The following is a 10,820-nucleotide window of genomic DNA, read 5'->3' on the forward strand; positions in this document are numbered from 1 at the left end:
ATAGCTCTGGCGGCCTGTAGAGCAGCACCACCCTGTTCTCCAGCCACCCGAACACACCGGTGGCCATTATTACTGCGGGCTGGGAAATTGGACACCACTCGGGTTGGATTTGATTTCGCGCACAATTCAGTGGCAATTTTCGGATTGCGGTGGAGCCTCCCTTACGGCTCAGTTTCATTCCATAACCGCGTCCGCCATCGCCATCAAGATCGACTTTATTATTTTTCAGTTTTCTCTATCACACCTCTCTTCAATTGGTAGTTAATTTGATACGCCCTTATAATACACACAAGTGGTGACTTATCAACATGGAAAAGAGCGTCCATTATAGCGGAAGTCTTCACAAATTCCTATCTCATGCTTCCACGGGTCAGACGATAACCAAAAAACAGGCCATCTGCACCACCATGGACGCTCAGAACTGAAAAGTAAGTTACGGTGGGGACCCAGGTGATCTCAAGGAAGTTCCAACTGCGTCTCAGGGGGTTTCAGGGGATATTAATGGGTCTCAGGGACATTTAAGAGGGTTTCAGGGTCCTCTCAGGAGGGTTCAAGGGGTCTCAGAGGCGGTTCAAGAGGTCTCAGGGGCGGTTCAAGAGGTCTCAGGGAGGTTCGAGCGGGATTCAGGGGCGCTTTAAAGAATCCTAGGGTCTGAAGTGCCAGCGTACCTCTGGGGCGTTTCAGAAAGTTTCAAAGGATTTTTGGTGAATTTTAGAGGTATTATGTAGGGGTTTCGGAAGGTCTTAGGTGCGTAACATTGAATTCAAGGGGATTTCAAGAAGCTTCAGAGGATTTTTGGTGCGTTTTTCGGACGTTACATGTACGTTTTCGGTGGTTTTGGAAGGTCTAATGTGTGTTACATGGGGCTGTAGGGGGTTTTCGGGCGATTTTAGAAGGCATTTTAAAAAACCTCAGATAGTTTATGGCGGGTTTCGAAGGCGTTATAGGTTTGTTTTTGGTTTGGACTCATGTGCGTTACATGGGATCCGAGGGGAGGCACTTCAAGTAGCTTCAGAGAATTATCCGAAGGTATACAAGCATTACGCAAGCGCTTTCCAGGGTTTCAAACGGTCGCATGTGCGTTACATAGGGTCCTTGGAGGTTTTAGGAGGATTTCGGAGGCATATCTGAATGTTTCCTAGGATTTTCAACGGGTTTCAGAAGCGTTACATGGGGCGTAATGAGCGGTTCCGGGGGTCCGGAACCCGGAAGGTAAAACTCCAAGCAACCCTCCTTTCTGGAAGTCCCTACAATACACAGGTTTTCATTTATTGGATGTTTTCGACTGGAAACGGTATGCTATGGAGATTCTGGATTCCCTAGACTAATAAAGCCAGAATCTCCATAGTTATCATTTATCATCACAAACCGGAGGTCGCCATCATGGATTCAAAAATTGCGTAGGAAATTGCGACATCAAATCACTGACCCAGGTCCGAAAATATGCATGTTCTTAATTACAACTCTAAACCTAACCTCCAAAATGTTTCACAGTTATCAGGTCATTTGACAAATGTAGCACGAGAAAATAGAGAACAGCAATAATGTCGATAAAGTAGAAGATATTATTGTCTTTATCTTGTTTGCGTGTGGTCTGTCAAGTTACCTGAGAACTGTCAAACATTTCGGAGGTTAGGTTTAGTGGTGAAATGTAGAATGGCACGAGTATTGCGTTGCGTTTCGTGGTAATGGAGTAATTTGTTACCAAGTGGCGTTTAATTTCGTTTCAATGATTTCATTTGTGTTTCAGAGGTGTTTCAAGCCGTTTCAGGAGATTTCAAGGAGGTTTTGTGGGGCTTCAGAAACTCTCAAGTGAGTTTCATTGAGGGTTCATGGGGGTTTCAGAGGCGTTTCAAAGCGTTTCAAGGCGTTTCAATGCGTTTCAGGACGTTTCATGGCCTTTCAGGAGGTTTCGGGCGGTTTTTTTTTAACGGAGGTGAATTTTACGGTGGTTTAATAGGGGTTTTGTAGACGTTTCGAAGCGTTTAAAGGCGTTTCATGGCGTTTTAATGCATTTCGGGGCGTTTCAGAGGCTCGCAGGTGAATTTCATGGAGGTTTCATGAGGGTTTCAATGCGTTTCAGGAAGTTTCACAGGGTTTAAGGGGGGCTTCAGGGAGTCTCAGGTAAATTTCTTACTTACTTCACCGATCAGGCTAAGGCCGGGGTGGCCTCTGTTGTACATAGTAGCCGTCTCCATTCCACTCAGTCCATGGCTGTTTGTCTCCACTTCCGCACTCTGCATAGGGTCCGCAGATCGTCCTCCACTTGGTCGACCCACCTAGCTCGCTGCGCACCACGTCTTCATGTACCGGTCGGATGACTCTAGAACAATTTTAGTCGGGTTGCTATCCGACATTCTGATGACGTCCACCGTAGCCTCCCGATTTTCGCGATATGGACGATGGTTGGTTCTCTCAGCAGCTGATGCAGCTCGTGGTTCATTCGTCTTCTCCAAGTCTCGTCTTTCATCTGCACTCCGCCGTAGATGGTACGCAACACCTTCCGTTCGAAAACTACAAGGGCGCGTTGGTCCTCTGCACGTGGGGTCCATGTTTAGTGCCCATAGAGGACGACCGGTCTAATCAGCGTTTTGTAGATAGTTACCTTCGTGTTACGGCGAACTTTATTCGATCATAGAGTTCTGCGGAATCCAAAGTAAGCACGATTCCCTGCCACAATGCGTCTCTGAATTTCTCTGCTGATGTCGTTGTCGGCGGTCACCAGTGAGCTCAAGTACACGAATTCTTCAACCGCCTGGATTTCATCACCGTCGAAATAAATTCGGGATGGCGCGGTGATTTCTCCCTGGAGCCCTTTGCCATTATGTACTTTGCCTTCGACACATTAATGACTAATCCGATTCGCTTGGCGTCACTCTTTAGTCGGATGTACGTTTCCGCCATTCATTGTCTCAAATTTACGAGCTATAATATCAATATCATCAGCGAAACCAAGCAGCTGAACGGACTTCGTGAAAATCTTTCCACTCGTGTTTAGTTCCGCTCTTCTTATTACACCTTCTATCGCAATGTTGAACAGCAAGCACGAAAGACCATCACCTTGCCGTAATTCTTTGCGAGATTCGAAGGGACTCGAGAGTGTCCCTGATACTCGAACTACGCACATCACTCGATCCATCAATGCCTTGATCAACCGTATCAGTTTATCCGGGAATCCGTATTCGTGCATAATCTGCCATAGCTGTTCTCGATCGATTGTATCATACGCCGATTTGAAATCGATGAGCAAGTGATGTGTTGGCACGTTGTATTCGCGGCATTTTTGCAACACCTGGCGGATGGCGAACATCTGGCCCGTTGTAGCGCGTTCACCCATGAATCCAGCCTGATATTGCCCCACGAACTCTCTTGGAATCGGTGATAGACGGTGGCATAAAATTTGAGAGAGTACCTTGTAGGCACCGCTCAGTAGTGTGATCGCGCGATAGTTTCCGCAATCCAACTTGTCGCCCTTTTTGTAGATGGGGCACATGATACCTTCCATCCATACCTCAGGCAATACTTCCTCCTCCCAAATTTCGGTAATGATCCAGTGTAGTGCTCTCACCAGTGCTTCTCCACCGTATTTTAGAAGCTCGCTTGGTAGTTGATCTGCTCCAGCGGCTTTGTTGTTTTTCAACCGGCCGACCTCCTCCTCAATCTCTTGGAGGTCAGGGGCCGGAAGTCCTTCGTCCTGTGCACGTACTCCTAGATCTGTTACTACGCCACCTTCGGTGCTTGCAACGTCGCCATTGAGGTGCTCATCGTAATGCTGCCGCCACCTCTCGACCACCTCACGCTCGCTCAGGTAAATTTCACGTTGGTTGAATAGGGATTTCAGGGTCGTTTCAAATCGTCTCAAGGCGTTTGAATGCGTTTCAGGGGGTTTCAGGAAGTTTCACAGGGGTTTTAGGGGGATTCAGAGGCTCTCAGGTGAATTTCACGGAGGGCTAAAGGGGTTTTAGAGAGGCATTTTAAAGCGTTTCAATGTGTTTGAGGGCATTTCAGATCATTCCAGAAGGTTTCCGATGAATTTGAGAGGGCTTAAGAGGCTCGCAGGTGAATTTCACGGAGGTTTTATAGTGGTTTTAGAGGCGTTTCAGAGCGTTTTAGCGCGTTTTAGGGCGTTTCAGGAGGTTTAGGGGTCTTTAAGGGGGTTTCAGAGGCTCGCAGGTGAATTTCACAGCGGGTTCATGGGAGTTTCAGAGGCGTTTCAAAGCGTCTCAAAGCGTTTCAAGGCATTTAAATGCGTTTCATGGCGTTTCAGGGCGATTCAAGAGATTTCACAGGGGTTTTAGGGGGCTTCATAGGCTCTCAGGAGAATTTCATGAAGGTTTTGTAGGGGTTTTAGAGGCGTTTCAGAGCGTTTCAAGACGTTTCAAGGCTTTTCAATGCGTTGCAAAGCGTCCCAGGAGGTTTTAGGAGGGTTTCAGGGGGCTTCAGAGGCTCGCAGGTGAATTTCTTGCAGGTTCCATAGGGGTTTCAGAGGCAAAAGCCTTTCAAGGTGTTTCAAAGTGTTTCAAGGCGTTTCAAAGCGTTTCAAGAGGGTTAAGGGGGCTTCAGAGGCTCATGGGGTTTCATGGGGGTTTTGGAGGTGTTTAAAAGCGTTTCAAGGTATCTTAATGGTCTTCAGAGGGGAATATAAAAGCCCATTTAACTTTTCCTCTGTTTCGTAAATCTCTTAAAGACAACCAAATACGTTAGTGGATCCGATGACCTATACTCAAGAAAGTTCTTGGAGATCCTCAAACTGACAACGAACTCACCACTTGACAACACATAGCAACATGAAGCTGTGTTAGCATCAATTTCATTAATAATGCTCCAATAGCTGGCACGGTAAAGGCTGGGTATGCTGCGCAATTCAGATCCCATTGCGATCTACTAGCCTCTGCCCAGCAACTCTTATCCCTACCTCCACGCGGTACCGGCCGGAAACTATGAGCAACCATAGGGAAGATCGGGTAACCAACCCCGGTGGGAACTTTGGTCGTAGGCTGACAGGGAAGGGGGGGGGTTTGCTTCGGCAAACCTGAGCGTATGTTCTCCGGGAGGAGCGGCTCACAACAGCGTCTGATCCCCATGCTAGGGGTGGCTGATCTACGTCCGAGTGCCAGGGAAGGACTCTAGGCTCAACTGTGCACTATGGTCCTCCGGAAAGTAGGGGGTTGGTGTCAGGCCCTACGAGCCAGCCGTAAAAAACCATTGTAGCGGAAAATCAACAACAGAATAATACGAACCGAGACCAACGGCAACGACCCCAGCGAACAAAAAGGACTTGCGATTGGAAACTCGGTACGAGGAACTGCCGATCTCTCAACTTCATTGGGAGCACCCGCATACTCGCCGATCTACTGAAGAACCGCGGGTTCGGCATCGTAGCGCTGCAGAAAGTGTGTTGGACAGGATCCATGGTGCGAACGTTTAGAGGTAATCATACCATCTACCAGAGCTGCGGCAACACACGCGAGCTGGGAACAGCTTTCATAGTTATGGGTAATATGCAGAGGTGCGTGATCGGTTAGTGGCCGATCGACGAAAGAATGTGCAGGTTGAGGATCAAGGGCCGATTCTTCAACTTCAGCATAATAAACGTGCACAGCCCAGACGATTGCTGCCCAAGCCACGACGTCAAGATCATCATAGGAGATTTGAACGCTCGGGTAGGCCAGGAGGAGGAATTCAGACCGACGATTGGTAAGTTCAGCGCCCACCAGCAGACAAACGAAAACGGCCTACGACTCATTGATTTCGCCGCCTCCAAAAATATGGCCATACGTAGCACCTTTTTCCAACACAGCCTCCCTTATCGTTACACCTGGACTTTCGAATAGTTTTGGCGTTTCAGTGTTTTCGGTATCAAAAACAACTAAATGTATTCTTCTTCCAACGTTTCGATCCTTATTGGATCTTCCTCGGGGAATCGAATGAAATTGTTGCTTTTTCGTCCAGTGGTAGTTTTTTTAAACTTTTAACCGTCATTTGTTGTTTTTTGAATTTGTCCGTTTTTTCTGTTCCGAAAAACCTTCAAATTCAAAAAGATATTTTCTTTTTGAATTTGAAGGTTTTTCGGAACAGAAAAAACGGACAAATTCAAAAAACAATGTTACCGGACGGTAACAAGTTGTTGATAGACTTACGGTATATGAAACTAGGGACCCAACTTGTTAAGCTAGACTTTAACGGTTAATTTAAAAAGAAGTTGAAACGCATATATGCGGAGCGAACAAGCACTAAAGTTGGCTGCGATGTGGAACGGAACTGTGGAACAGGAGGAGAGGAACAATAACGCAGAGAGAGGGAGTAAAGAAGAAAGGGAAAAAGCGGGGAGTCTAAGAACGGTCGCCGAACAGTAAAGAGGCGAGGAGTGAAATTTGTGGTGTCGTATAGTTCAGGCACAGGGTCAATACGCCATTAAACTCGTCAAATCGTCCCCCCCCCATTTGGGGGGAAGAGAAGAAGCTTCTCCGTCCAAAGTCCCGAATCACCAACGCAACAGCGTGAGCAAAAAGCCGCGCCATTCGGATACCCCTACGGCCACTTTCCGGCCGCGCTACAGCTACTCGACGGCCGGGCCCTGTTCGACCCACGGGTCGCGTGCCGCTTACTATCATCCGCGCAGCTTGTCAGCCGTTAGGCCGCCGCTCGTATCCCGGTTGTCCTCCATGAGCCAACTGCAGAGTACTGGCCGTACTCCAGGAGCTCTCCGGCAACGTCCAACCGTTCAACGACCCCCCCCCCCCCCCCCATGGCGGCACTACGGCCGCTTTTTGTCAAGTTTCAACCGCTTCTGGCCGTGTTTCGGCCATGGGCCATCAACGGGAGCTCGAGTCGCCTTCTGGCCGCATCCCAGCGACCACCCCGACAACGTCCTAGTCGCTCATCTGCGGCGCCACCATCTAGCTAACGGCCGCACTCCGGTGGCTTTCCAGGTCGCTCCATGGCCATGCCGAAGACACTTTTCATCACCATCTCTCCGACCGCTCGCAGACCGTTTCGACAGCTTATGTATCTATCATCTGGATCATCCTAATACACAATTGCGGTAAATTTTCCCTGTATTTGTGGTTAGGTTCAACACCGTCCGAAACTCCCCCTCTACTAAACGCCCTGGGACCCGGGAGACCAAAAGATGGCCTTGAGTGCCCCGGAAGCGGCCGAGGCTCAGACCAGCTGCTTAGGGCTTAGGCCCGTCCCCTCTGGGTCGGAGCGATTGGCTCCCGGGGTCATAAGACGTTTCAACAACAAATGACGGTTAAAAGTTTTAAAAAACTACCACTGGACGAAAAAGCAACAATTTCATTCGATTCCCTGAGGAAGATCCAATAAGGATCGAAACGTTGGAAGAAGAAAACATTTAGTTGTTTTTGACCCCGAAAAGACTGAAACGCCAAAGCTATTCGAAAATCTTCAAAACAGTCGTTGTCAATATAGTTACACCTGGAGATCACCACAGCTGACAGAATCTCAAATCGACCACGTTCTGATTGACGGACGGCACTTCTCCGACATTATCGACGTCAGGACCTAACGTGGCGCCAACATCGACTCCGACCACTATCTGGTGATGGTCAAACTGCGCCCAAAATTCTCCGTCATCAACAATGTACGGTACCAGCGACCGCCACGGTACAACCTAGAGCGACTGAAGCAATCGGATGTCGCCTCAGCATACGCGCAGGATCTCGAAGTCGCGTTGCCGGACGAGGACGAGCTCGATGAGGCCCCTCTAGACGACTGCTGGAGTACAGTGAAAGCAGCCATCAACGATGCAGCAGAGAGCACCATCGGGTACGTGGAACGGAATCGACGGAACAATGGTTCGACGAAGAGTGCAGAACGGTTTTGGAGGAGAAGAACGCAGCGAGAGCGGTAATGCTGCAGCAAGGGACTTGACAGAACGTGGAACGTTATAAACAGAAGCGGAAACAGCAGACCCACCTCTTTCGAGAGAAAAAGCGCCGCCTGGAAGAATCGGAGTGTGAAGAAATGGAACTGCTGTGCCGTTCTCAAGAAACACGGAAGTTCTATCAGAAGCTCAACGCATCCCGCAACGGCTTCGTGCCGCGAGCCGAAAAATGCAGGGATAAAGACGGAGGCCTCTTGACGGACGGACGTGAGGTGATCGAAAGGTGGAAGCAGCACTTCGACCAGCATCCCCAAGAAACACACATGTTATAATAGAGTTACGACAGCGCATGTTTTGGTTGTATAGAAGTTTATTTTACGTAATTCTATCATTGTGTTGAAATAACGTATAATAAACTTCTATACAACCAAAACTTGCGCTGTCGTAACTTTTATATAACATGTGTGTTACTTGGGTCTGAATGCCTTGGAGAACGTAGGCACGGGCGACCACGGCAACGGAGGAAACGACGACGCCAGTGCAGCGGAGGACGGAAATGAACTAACTCCCACGCTGAGGGAAGTTAAGGATGCCATTCACCAGCTCAAAACCAACAAAGCAGCTGGCAAGGATGGTATCGCAGCTGAACTCATCAAGATGGGCCCAGAAAAGTTGGCCGCCTGTCTGCATTGGCTGATAGTCAGGATCTGGGAAACCGAACATCTACCGGAGGAGTGGACGGAAGGGGTAATCTGCCCCATTCACAAGTAAGGCGACCATTTGGAATGTGAGAACTTCAGGCGATCACTATTTTGAATGATGCCTACAAAGTGCTATCCCAGATTATCTTCCGTCGTCTGTCACCTAAAACGAATGAGTTCGTGGGAAGTTATCAGGCTGGCTTCATCGACGGCCGGTCGACAACGGACCAGATCTTTACCGTACGGCAAATCCTCCAGAAATGCCGTGAGTACCAGGTCCCAACGCATCACCTGTTCATCGACTTCAAAGCGGCATACGACAGTATCGACCGCGCAGTGCTATGGAGAATCATGGACGAAAACGGCTTTCCTGGGAAGCTGACTAGACTGATAAAAGCAACGATGGACGGTGTGCAAAACTGCGTAAGGGTTTCGGGTGAGCTATCCGGTTCATTCGAACCTCGCCGGGGACTGCGACAAGGTGACGGACTCTCATGCCTACTCTTCAACATCGCTCTGGAAGGTGTGATGCGACGAGCCGGGCTCAACAGCCGGGGAACGATTTTCACAAAATCCGGTCAATTTGTGTGCTTTGCGGACGACATGGACATTATCGCTAGAACATTTGGAACGGTGGCAGAACTGTACACCCGCCTGAAACGCGAAGCAGCAAAGGTCGAACTGGTGGTGAATGCCTCAAAAACATAGTACATGCTGGTAGGCGGAACCGAACACGACCGGATCCGTCTGGGTAGTAATGTTACGATAGACGGGGATACTTTTGAGGTGGTGGAGGAATTCGTCTACCTCGGATCCTTACTGACGGCTGACAACAACGTGAGCCGTGAAATTCGGAGTCGCATCATCAGCGGAAGTCGGGCTTACTACGGGCTCCAGAAGAAACTGCGGTCGAAAAAGATTCACCCACGCACCAAATGCACCATGTACGAAACGCTAATAAGACCGGTGATCCTCTACGGGCACGAGACATGGACTAGGCTTGCGGAGGACCTACAAGCACTCGGAGTTTTCGAGCGACGCGTGCTAAGAACGATCTTCGACGGTGTGCAGGAGAACGGTGCGTGGCGGAGAAGGATGAACCACGAGCTCGCTGCACTTTACGGCGAACCCAGCATCCAGAAGGTGGCCAAAGCCGGAACGATACGGTGGGCAGGATATGTTGCTAGAATGCCGGACAACAACCCTGCAAAGCTGGTGTTTGCAACTGATCCGGTTGGCACAAGAAGGCGCGGAGCGCAGAGAGCACGATGGGCGGACCAGGTGGAGCGTGACTTGGCGAGCATTGGGCGCGACCGAGGATGGAGAGCGGCAGCCTCAAACCGAGTATTGTGGCGTACTATTGTTGATTATGTCTTGTCTTAATGATGTTGAACAAATAAATGTATGTAATGCTCCAATAGATCACTGATTTCGCTTGTAGATCAGATGATGATGATGATGATGGTTTCCATTCATTGTAGCACGGTACTAAGCCCGACAGCAGTGGGCTGTCCATCCAATGTGATTTGATCAAGCAAAACATTATAATTATACAACCAAGATCATACAATTATATATAGTGCAAGCACTTCACATTGGAGGATGCCCCAATGAATGTGAAAAAGAAGAAGCTGTCATTCTCCACATAAAAGTTATAATAAGAAGTTGGCATCTCCACTCTTCCCAACCGTTATGTTTCGACTGACTGCTCTTATTTCCCTCCACTCCCAAAAATAGTTGTTTTATACCAAATGTTTTATGATATCAAAAAAGTATCATATCATATTTTTCCCTCATAACTTACCTATTTTTCTCGTTCATTCTTGCTAACATTGTTTATTATGTAAAATAATTGTTTCTTTACCTTATTGATCAGAACCTATTTTGTTTGTTTTTTTTTATGTTAATTTATTTGGAGCAGGGAAAAGCCCATGGGAGTGTAGCTTTTTTTTGTTAATTGTCCAGGAACCTAAATAGATTTTACTTAAATGGATCCTACCTAAGTGGAGGTTTCAGTGTATTGAAACGTCCTGAAATCCCCATAATACCCCTTAACGACCCCTCCTTTCCTAATACTTACCTGAATTGAAATGTTTTGAAAGCTCAATGATCCCATTGTATTGAAATCATCTTAATCAATATGAAATACCTTTGAAACCCTTCAGAACGTCTTTGAAAGGTTCCAGAAACGCACCTGTAAACCCCTTGAAACTCCTTACTCTCACAATGACCACCATCAAGACGAAGGGCATGATTGTTTCGCTGGAAAA

At 48.1% G+C, this 10,820-nt stretch overlaps 1 protein-coding gene across 1 annotated transcript in view; it reads left to right on the top strand.

Moving 5' to 3' along the window:
* LOC109421511 (uncharacterized) overlaps positions 1 to 10,820 on the top strand; it is a 41,369-nt gene that overhangs the window by 14,152 nt on the left and 16,397 nt on the right.

This window comes from Aedes albopictus, chromosome 2, assembly GCF_035046485.1.
Source record: "Aedes albopictus strain Foshan chromosome 2, AalbF5, whole genome shotgun sequence".
Lineage (NCBI taxonomy): Eukaryota > Metazoa > Arthropoda > Insecta > Diptera > Culicidae > Aedes > Aedes albopictus.